Source organism: Vigna umbellata, chromosome 9 (assembly GCF_029865625.1).
Source record: "Vigna umbellata cultivar VRB3 chromosome 9, Vumbellata_1.0, whole genome shotgun sequence".
Lineage (NCBI taxonomy): Eukaryota > Viridiplantae > Streptophyta > Magnoliopsida > Fabales > Fabaceae > Vigna > Vigna umbellata.
The window spans coordinates 36,129,325-36,138,451 of record NC_142173.1 but is presented as its reverse complement, the minus strand read 5'-3'; the positions used below and the strand labels follow the sequence as shown (position 1 = coordinate 36,138,451).

At 38.2% G+C, this 9,127-nt stretch overlaps 1 pseudogene; it reads left to right on the top strand.

Annotated features, from left to right (window-relative positions):
- The first annotated feature begins 2,362 nt into the window (after positions 1-2,362).
- On the top strand, positions 2,363-2,887 carry LOC148193398 (uncharacterized; annotated as a pseudogene).
- Positions 2,888-9,127: the final 6,240 nt, after the last annotated feature.

The window sequence follows — 9,127 nt, the reverse complement described above, 5'->3', positions numbered from 1 at the left end:
CCCAACAACATATTCATACATATATTTCATTGAAAGTGTTTATCTTTTGCTTTTTGCCATTGATCAAAACTTCATGCATACATATTTAATTTTCGTCTTTTGCATATAAAATCCAAATATTTCGTCTTTAAGTCTTAGCTAATCAAGAAACCACACAACTAAACTAGGCCGTGAGTCCTTTGGGAAGAATGATACTTGGTCTTACCAAGTTTATTTCTTGAACGATTCGGTCACACTTGCCGATTGAAAAACAAGTTTGTGACATCATAATTTGGTGTTCATAAATTTGTCCATCATGGCGCGATTGCGGAGCGACAAGGTGTTGGCATGAATGGAGGAGAGCGGTTGTGCGTGACGGAGGTCTTGCGGTAATGATGCTCGTTGATGGCGTCCATGGCGGAATCACGATTTGCGATTGTTGTTCGAGCAGAAGACTCGTGGTGGCCGACGGCGTTGCACAGGAGGACAGCTGATAACAATTGAAAAACTGTTATTTTCATGCTTAAAATTGATACTAAAAGCAACCTTTAACACTTACAAACTAGCTTGAAATCATACTTTTGGTTATATTTTTAGAAATAAGAGAGCTGGTCAAGTTTATGCTTGATTTCAGTGTTTTTATGCAGGTTTTAAGATGAATTTGGTGAAAGAAGTGAAGAATGATAGAGATGGAATCAGAAAAGACATCAAAAAGTGCAAAAGGAGAAGTCGCAAGTACCGCTCAGTGGCAGTTTACTGCTGAGCGGCACTATTTTGGGCTTGGGCCTAATTTTCTGTAATTTTAGAATAGTATATAAGCCTTAGGACGTCCTAGGGTTTGTATCTTTGGCTGGGAGGAAGTAGAAACACACTTTTCACCCCTTGGGGGTAGATTGGGAGATGGTGACAGCTCTCCTCTTCTCTTTCTAGGGCTTTTCTATTTCTTTCATTCTTCCATTATTGTTCATCTAGTTTCACCATGAATATGGTGAACTAAACCTTGTATTGTTGTTGGGGAATCAATGTAGTCTTGTGAAACTCTCATATATGGAATTTGTGTTTTAACGTCTTATATTAAGATATATGCTTTCTTTCATCTTTAGTTAGGGTTTTTCCTCTTTGCTTATTGCTTGCTTTGTTTAACTCATTCATTGCCATGATTATTGATTTTGTCGATACGGGAACGTACGGGGAAATCTAGATCTGGGGAATTTCTCCCAATAGCATATTGGTTGCCTTTAAGCTCCTGCACTTCAGAACTAATTACTAGGAATGTTAGGAATTGTATGAACTCATAATTAAGGATAGGCCTTCTTGCAAGGTGATTTAGAGAGTGGCATTAGCAATTGATGATAAGAATGATGAATTCCTAAAAGTATATGAGAGTGGATAAGATGAAATTGATAACCCCAACAACATACTCATCCATTTAATTCATTAAAGTGTTTGTTTTCCTCTTTTCCATTGATCAACATTCATGCATACATGTTTAATTACTGTCTTTTGCATTTAAACCCTACAATCAACTGTTCACAAGTCTTAAATAATCAACAAATCATATAGCTAAACTAGGCCGTGAGTCCTTTGGGAGAACGATACTTGGTCTTACCGAGTTTATTACTTGATATGATTCGGTCACACTTGTCGAGGGTTAAACAAGTTTGTGGCGCCGTTTTTTGGTGTTCATAAATGTGTCATCAACAACGACAGATTTCGCGAGGAAGATGGTGGTCGTGCAAGATGGTCGTTAAGGTTGGTGGTAGAGCGGCGCGGCGACGCAGTTTCTCGGCGACGGCACATGGTGGCGGCTAGGGTTCTGCTGGATTAGGGTTTCTCTGTTAGAGAGGACAAGGCTGACGTGGCAAGAGGCATGAGGTGGCATGTTCTGGTTGGTTTATTTGGTGTGCAAAGGATTTAGACACGTGGCATGATCTGGTGGAGTCTGATTTAGGAGGGGTAGGCATAGGAAATTTTAGTGGTTGTAGGAGAAAATGCTTAGTGTTTGGGCTTGGTTGTTTGGTCTGTTTCAGAAATAGGAGTGTATGTAGGGAAATTTAGGAGGTGCAAGGGTAAAGTTTGCTTGTTGGCCAATCTGTACATTATTTTTCAAATAAAACCTGGTTTTGGTCCTTAATTTGCAATTTGGACCAATTAAACTTTAATTTCAGGTGCACAAATAAACATTAGAACATCCAAGAATAATTTATGCACTAAAACTCACTTTTTACATCTCTTTAATTCCCAAACCCAACAATTCCAATCATCACAAATTCACTTAAAATCAACCATTTAAGCACAATTATCTCATCAAAAATTTGAATTTTAAAGATAAATGTGGGCATAAATATGCACTCATCAGGAGCAATGTCAGTTTGCCCCATCCATGCTGGAAGGGGTGGATTATGAGGATGTGGAGCAAACCTTATGTGTGCTTGGAGGACATTTTTAGAGAAACAGGTATGGGGCACCCATCCACCCTACTAGACTTCATCTAACGCCTTTGGCGAAGTATTGGATGACATTCTCTCATGCCAACATCCAACCCTGCTCCCATGTTTCTGACATCACTGTTCATAGGGCTATCCTCCTCTACTATATTCTTAGGGGCCTTAACACTAACATAGGGCAGGTCATAGCTGATGAGATTCAGAGCTATGCCCATGTTGCAACCAGCAAGGCACCCCTGGGACATCCTTCATTGATCACCTACCTTTGTGAGGCTGCAGGCATTGATGTTTCTAGGCCACCACTAGAGCGTCCAAAAAAGGAATTGGACACAACTTACTTTACTCATTATTGTACAGTGGATGAGTCAGGCCATCCAAAGCCACCACCACAGTAGCCTAGGGCACACAAGAGGGCACCACCACCAGCTCAGGAGCCGGTTCATGAGGTCGCTCCTTTCTAGATGTGGGACATGTACTATTCTCTGCTGGATGCTAGGATGGCTGCCATACACAGGGGCGAGTAGGCGCTGCTTAGGAAACTTACGTTCGCATTCCCTGAGAGACAGTTCATGTCTCAGGATGAATTTGCAGCTTATGTGGCATGGCCCGCTGACCTAACATAAGAAGGTGATAGAGCTGAAGCAGCTGAAGCTTCAGCCATGGATGAGGATGCTGAGGATGAGGATTCTGATGAGGAGTGATGATTTGTATTTGGCACCTACTGAAGGGTGCCATCTTTGTTATGACCAGGATTTATTTTATTTTTTTGTTTTTGTGTTATTTGCTTTGATTAACTGTATTTTCTTTCTGTTTTATTAGTTTCCTTTTTAATTATGAGCTTTGTGTTATACTTTGCTTTAATGAACTACAATGCTTTGGTTCATCTGTGATTGTTTTGTGATGAGTATTGCTTTGTGATATTCTAGTGTGTGGATTGATGTTGAGGTAATGCATGATGTGCTTATATACAGGTGATTACTCGCAGTGTATAAAACAGGTGCTTGAGGTAAAGTTTGATTGAGATACTAAGCAGGTTGTTTTTCTGAATTCTAGGACTTGAGAGTTTACTTGTGTGAGTTTTGGGCTTCAGAGTTTTTTGTGAATAATTGCTATTACTTTGGAAGCATGAATGATTTTGCCAAAATTTTCTGTGATTGAACTACTTGCTTGTAGGTTTCACATGATCAAGGTCATCTTTTGTTATCCCTTATTCTTCTAGCCTTCACATGAAATTATCCACTGAAAAGAAAATAGTTTATTATATCCTTTGAACCTTAAGCCTTATGCATGTCTTGAAAACCCTTTGTGAAAATCTTTACCTTGAGTTAAGTTGAGAACATTTGTGAGGTATTGATAAAGGTTCAAGTTTGGGGTTACTGGGAAAAAGGAAAAGAAAAAGCATTGAGCTAAGTAGTGAATACTTGAAAAGCAAAAGAAAAAGGAAAAGAAAAATGAAAAGAAAAGCTCAATGCAAGGGAAAGCTAGGAAAAGAAAGTAAGTTTGTATGCTTGAATGATAAATCACAAATGTCTCTCTTAACTTAAGGATTTTGCTAACTAGAAAAAACCAATTTCCTTCTTAGCCTAGCCAAGTTACAAGCCATGAAAAACCCTTGTGATGAAAACTTGCATGTGAGTTTATTTGATTGTGATTAAATGAAAGGCAAAATTAATTTGTGTGACATTGTGATAGCAGAGCGAAAAAAGACACCAACACTTCACCACACACCTGTGAGTTGAGTGATACACTTTTGAGTGCTTGAGTTAAACACTTTCTTTGGTTGATTGATCATCCTTAAAGATAGCATTTGATGAAGTACATGAGCATCACACTAATTTTAATTGATTAAGGCATTTGTACATCTTAACTAACATCTATAGGCTGAGTTGATCAAAGTAATTTCTTGTCTGGAAGAAAAAGTTTTTGAAAAAGGTTGAGTCATTCTAGTGATTGTTCTGAAAATCTAAGTTACAATCTGTTTTGCTTGAGAACAAGCAAAGTTCTAAGTTTAGGGTTGTGATAACGGTTGAAAATACAGTTATCTGTGATTTAATTTTAATATTAAATGCTCCCTTTTCTGCTTAGAAACTTGCTTGGAATCATGTTTTTCTATTAAGTTGTGTGAATAAGAGAGTTGAGGTTGAATTTGATGATTTTATGACTAATTCCCTTTGTTTGGATAGAAAATGAGTTAATATGGAAAGCAGGGATAAAGTGCTGAGAAGATAGAGCTCAGAAAGGTCTAGAAAAAGCACCAGAAGGAAAGAAGCTCGAGGCTTGGGCGCCCTTTTTGGATGCTTAAGAGCAGGAAGTGCCACTCACCGCCCGAGCGTCCCGTTTTGGGGCGCTTGAGCGCCAACAACAAGAAACTTGGGCGTCCTCTGGAAGGCTTAAGCGTAGGAAATGTCGATCACCGCCCGAGCGCCCTTTTTGGGGACGCTTGAGCGCCAGATGTAGAAGGCTTGGGCGTCCTCTGGAAGGCTTAAGCGTAGGAAGTGTTGCTCACCGCCCGGGCGCCCCTTCGGGGGGCGCTTGAGCGCCAGATGTAGAAGGCTTGGGCGACCTTTGCGAGGCTTGAGCGTGGAAGATCACCGCTCGCCGCCCGGGCGCCCTAAGTGTGGCGCTTGAGCGCCGTTGACTCGGGCCTGGGCTTTGTTTCTGTTCCGCTTCTGTTCTATTTAAAGGACTCAGGCATCCTAGGTTTGGTATCTCTAGAAGGAGCAGCACAACAGCATACTCTTCCACTCTCTGAAGGCGAATTTGGATGCGAAAGCGTCCTTCCTCTACTTTTAGGGTTTCGCTATATCATGCTTTTCCATTATTCATCTAGTTTCTCCATGTCTATGGGGAACTAAACTCTATTTGTTGTTGGGGAATGATGTAACCTTGTGAACTCTCATGTATTTGAATTGATTCTTAATTCCATATGCTTTTTCATTAATTATTAGAGTAATTCATCTATGCTTATTACATGCTTTGTTTAACTCATTCATCGCATGATTTATGAATTGCATTAGTGTCGAGAAGTTCCTTACAATTCAGGTTCTTGTTGAATTCTCCCAAGAGTAATATTTCTCAGGGATGAGGGTATGAGTCTTGGTCATCTTAAGCTATTGATCTTCACATTTAATTGCTAGGAATGCTAATGTCGAAACAATCGGTACCGTTATAGAGTCGCGCAGCGGAATAAAATATTCGGAAAGCGTGTTACGGTCACAAATCAAGTTTTGATGGTCCGTTTTAGAAAAACAATTTTCTTAGAGAAAATTTATCAAACAGTTGATATGCGTAAAATGTAAAGAGTATAGAGAGCAATGATAACAGTTGAAAAACTGTTATTTTTATGATTAAAATTGACACTAAAAAGCAACCTTTACACTCAGAAACTAGCTTGAAATCATGCTTTTCTTCATATTTTTAGAAATAAGAGAGCTGGACAGGTTTATGCTTGATTTCAGTGTTTTTGTGCAGGTTTTAAGGTGAATTTGGTGAAAGAAGTGAAGAAGGAGAGAGATGAAATCAGAAAAGACATCAAAAAGTGCAAAAGGAGAAGCCGAAGTCACCGCTCAGCGGCAATTTACCGCTGAGCGGCACTCAGGCACTCACGGGAGATCCGCTGAGGGGCAAAATGGCCGCTGAGGGGAGAAAACAAGACACGCACTTACCGCTGAGCGGTATTTTACCGCTGAGCGGCACTTTAATGGGCTTGGACCTAATTTTTTGTAATTTACGAATGGTATTTAAGCTTTAGGGTTTCCTAGGGTTAGGTATCTTTGGCAGAAACGAAGCAAACACTCTCTCTTCCACCCCTTTGAAGGAGGATCTTGGATGCTGAGGCTTCCTCTTCACCTTTTTAGGGTTTATTCTTTCATTCTTTCATTGTAATTCATCTAGGTTCACCATGAATATGGTGAACTAAACTCTGTATGTTTGTTGGGGAATCAATGTAATCTTGTGAAGCTCTCATATATGGAATCTGTTTTTACATCTTTTAATTAAGACTTATGCTTTCTTTCATCATTAGTTAGGGTTTTTCCTCTTTGCTTAATGCTTGCATTGTTTAACTCATTCGATGCATGATTATTGGTTTTGTCGATACGGGCACGTACGGGGAAGTCTAGATCCGGGGAATTTCTCCCAATATGATATTGGTTGTCGTTAAGCTCCTGCACTTATGAACTGATCATTAGGAATGCTAGGAATTGTATGAACTCGTGATTAGGGAGAAGCCTTCTAGAAAGGTACTTTAGAGAGTGGCATTAACAATAATGATTTGAATGTTGAATTCCTAAAATATATGAGAGTGGATAAGATGAAATTGACCCCCAACAACATATTCATACATAAATTTCATTGAAAGTGTTTATCTTTTGCTTTTTGCCATTGATCAAAACTTCATGCATACATGTTTATTTTCTGTCTTGCATATTAAACTCCAAATATTTCGTTTTTAAGTCTTAGCTAATCAAGAAACCACATAACTAAACTAGGCCGTGAGTCCTTTGGGAAGAACGATACTTGGTCTTACCAAGTTTATTACTTGAACGATTCGGTCATACTTGCCTATTGAAAAACAAGTTTGTGACATCATATTTTGGTGTTCATAAATTGGTCCATCGAAAATTCAACACAAAATTTTTATCCTGCTTCGATTCAAAAGAATCTATGTCCAGTTGTTAATCACTATAAAAAGTTATTAACGTTTTCACTAAAATCAGTTTCACAAATTACAATAAGAGTGAATAAAAAACAGAGAGATAAAACCTTCCTTCGACGAACGAACCAAAAGATGACCACCTTGCCAACTCGAAGAGAACCGCTCTGACTATCGATACACGAAACGCGAACTTCTCCTATTCATGAGACCAGGCAAAGCACTTGAACTAGCTTTTTAGAACTTCCTCAGACACACTGTATTCTCAAAAAGCTCAGAGTTGTTTTCTAAGAGTTTTGAACTAACCTATATAGCCAACTGGTATAAGTTCGCAAAGATGAATTATAACTGCCACAGATAATCGATTATTGTTAGTGATAATCGATTATTAGAGTCCGTTACAGGGTTTTTCAAAAAGTGATAATCGATTATCCTGAGGAATAATCGATTATTCTAGAGACTTTGGCAGTTCTCATCAGAACTAGTGATAATCGATTATTTGAAGTAATAATCGATTATTCTAGAGCAACGAGGTTTTTCAGAAGGGCTCAGGATAATTGATTATAGCTTCTAATAATCGATTAAATGCGTAGCAGTTCTAGAAATACGAATTTTTCTAAGTATTACATGTTTAAGGCTTTTCCTAATACATTTATAATCTACAAAGTGCTTTTAAAACAACTATAACAATGTATCGTCTTTCAGCATCATCAAAATCATTTATCTTCAAATTTATCAATGCTCTTCATTGGTAACAGCTAAGAATTACATGAACTGGTGGTTAAGGACAGACTTATTCGCTGAGGGATCGGGTTTAGGTGATTTAGTGAGTGACGTTAACATTAATGCATAAAGAAGAATTTTACATACATGAGAGGAAACTTGGTGAAATCTAACTCCAACAACATACTCATCTCATTATAAACAACATTTGTTCATCTTTGTGTTACTCTGCTATTGATCAAACTACATTCATATTTAATTTTCTATCTTTGCATCTTAAACCAATGATCTCATTTTATTAAAGTCTTAATTAATCGAGTCATCACACAATTGTTTAGTGCCGAGAGTTTTCTAGGATACCATATTTGGTCTTACCATTTTATATTACTTGTGCGATTTGGTACACTTGTCATTCCATCAACAGTCGATTAAAACTCGTATCTTTGCACAAGCTTTTTCAAGTGTGCTGTAAGAGTTTTTCAAAGAGAAAAGTTTTCAAAACTGTTTTACTCTGTTATAAAGTCGATTACATGCGTGTTGCATTCGACTGAGTTTGTTATGTTTTGAATAATTGTTAATGCTTGATATAACTGCCACAATGACTATATTTTTAAATATGTTGACCAAGCATTAAATGAAATTCGACTGCATTAATTGTACATTCAATTAACTGCATTGATTGCTGCTAACTGCAATAATAGAATTGCTATATTCGACTGCATTAGTAGCTTAGTCTATTAAAAATGCGTCAGAGTTGTGTTTATCCATAAATTGACGCGAATTTGATTTCTGTAAGAACTTTTATGAATCTAACAGTTTGTGATATCTTTTGCAGAAAGTGCATTCTTACAAAAAGAGAGAAAGAGCTCCAAGAAACAAGAAGTGACCATGGTGATCATCTACTTGTGGATTCTTGAAGAGCAAGTTAACTGCACGTACAAAGGTTGATCATATCTGCACATTGGGTGTAACTGAGAGATCAGAGGCTACAATCTTGTGAAGATTGGATTGAGGTTCACTATCGTCATTACAGGAAGAAGAGTGTGTTGCATTCTTGACTTTGAGGGTGGCTCAAAGGGTTTGGACTGCAAGAGAGGGGATTTTGGCTGCTAGTCTGTTTGTATACTGTCTATATTTTGATTAGAGGGTTAGAGAGGTGTTTTATATTTTTGACGTGAGGTCGCTATAAAAGCCTTGTTGTGAAAACCTTGATCATTATAGTGCATTGGCTTCTTGTGGTTGGAAGGACACTAGATGTAGGCTTGGCCGAACCAGTATAAAAACTCAGTGTTTGATCTTTCTATTCCTACACTCTTTTATTCAA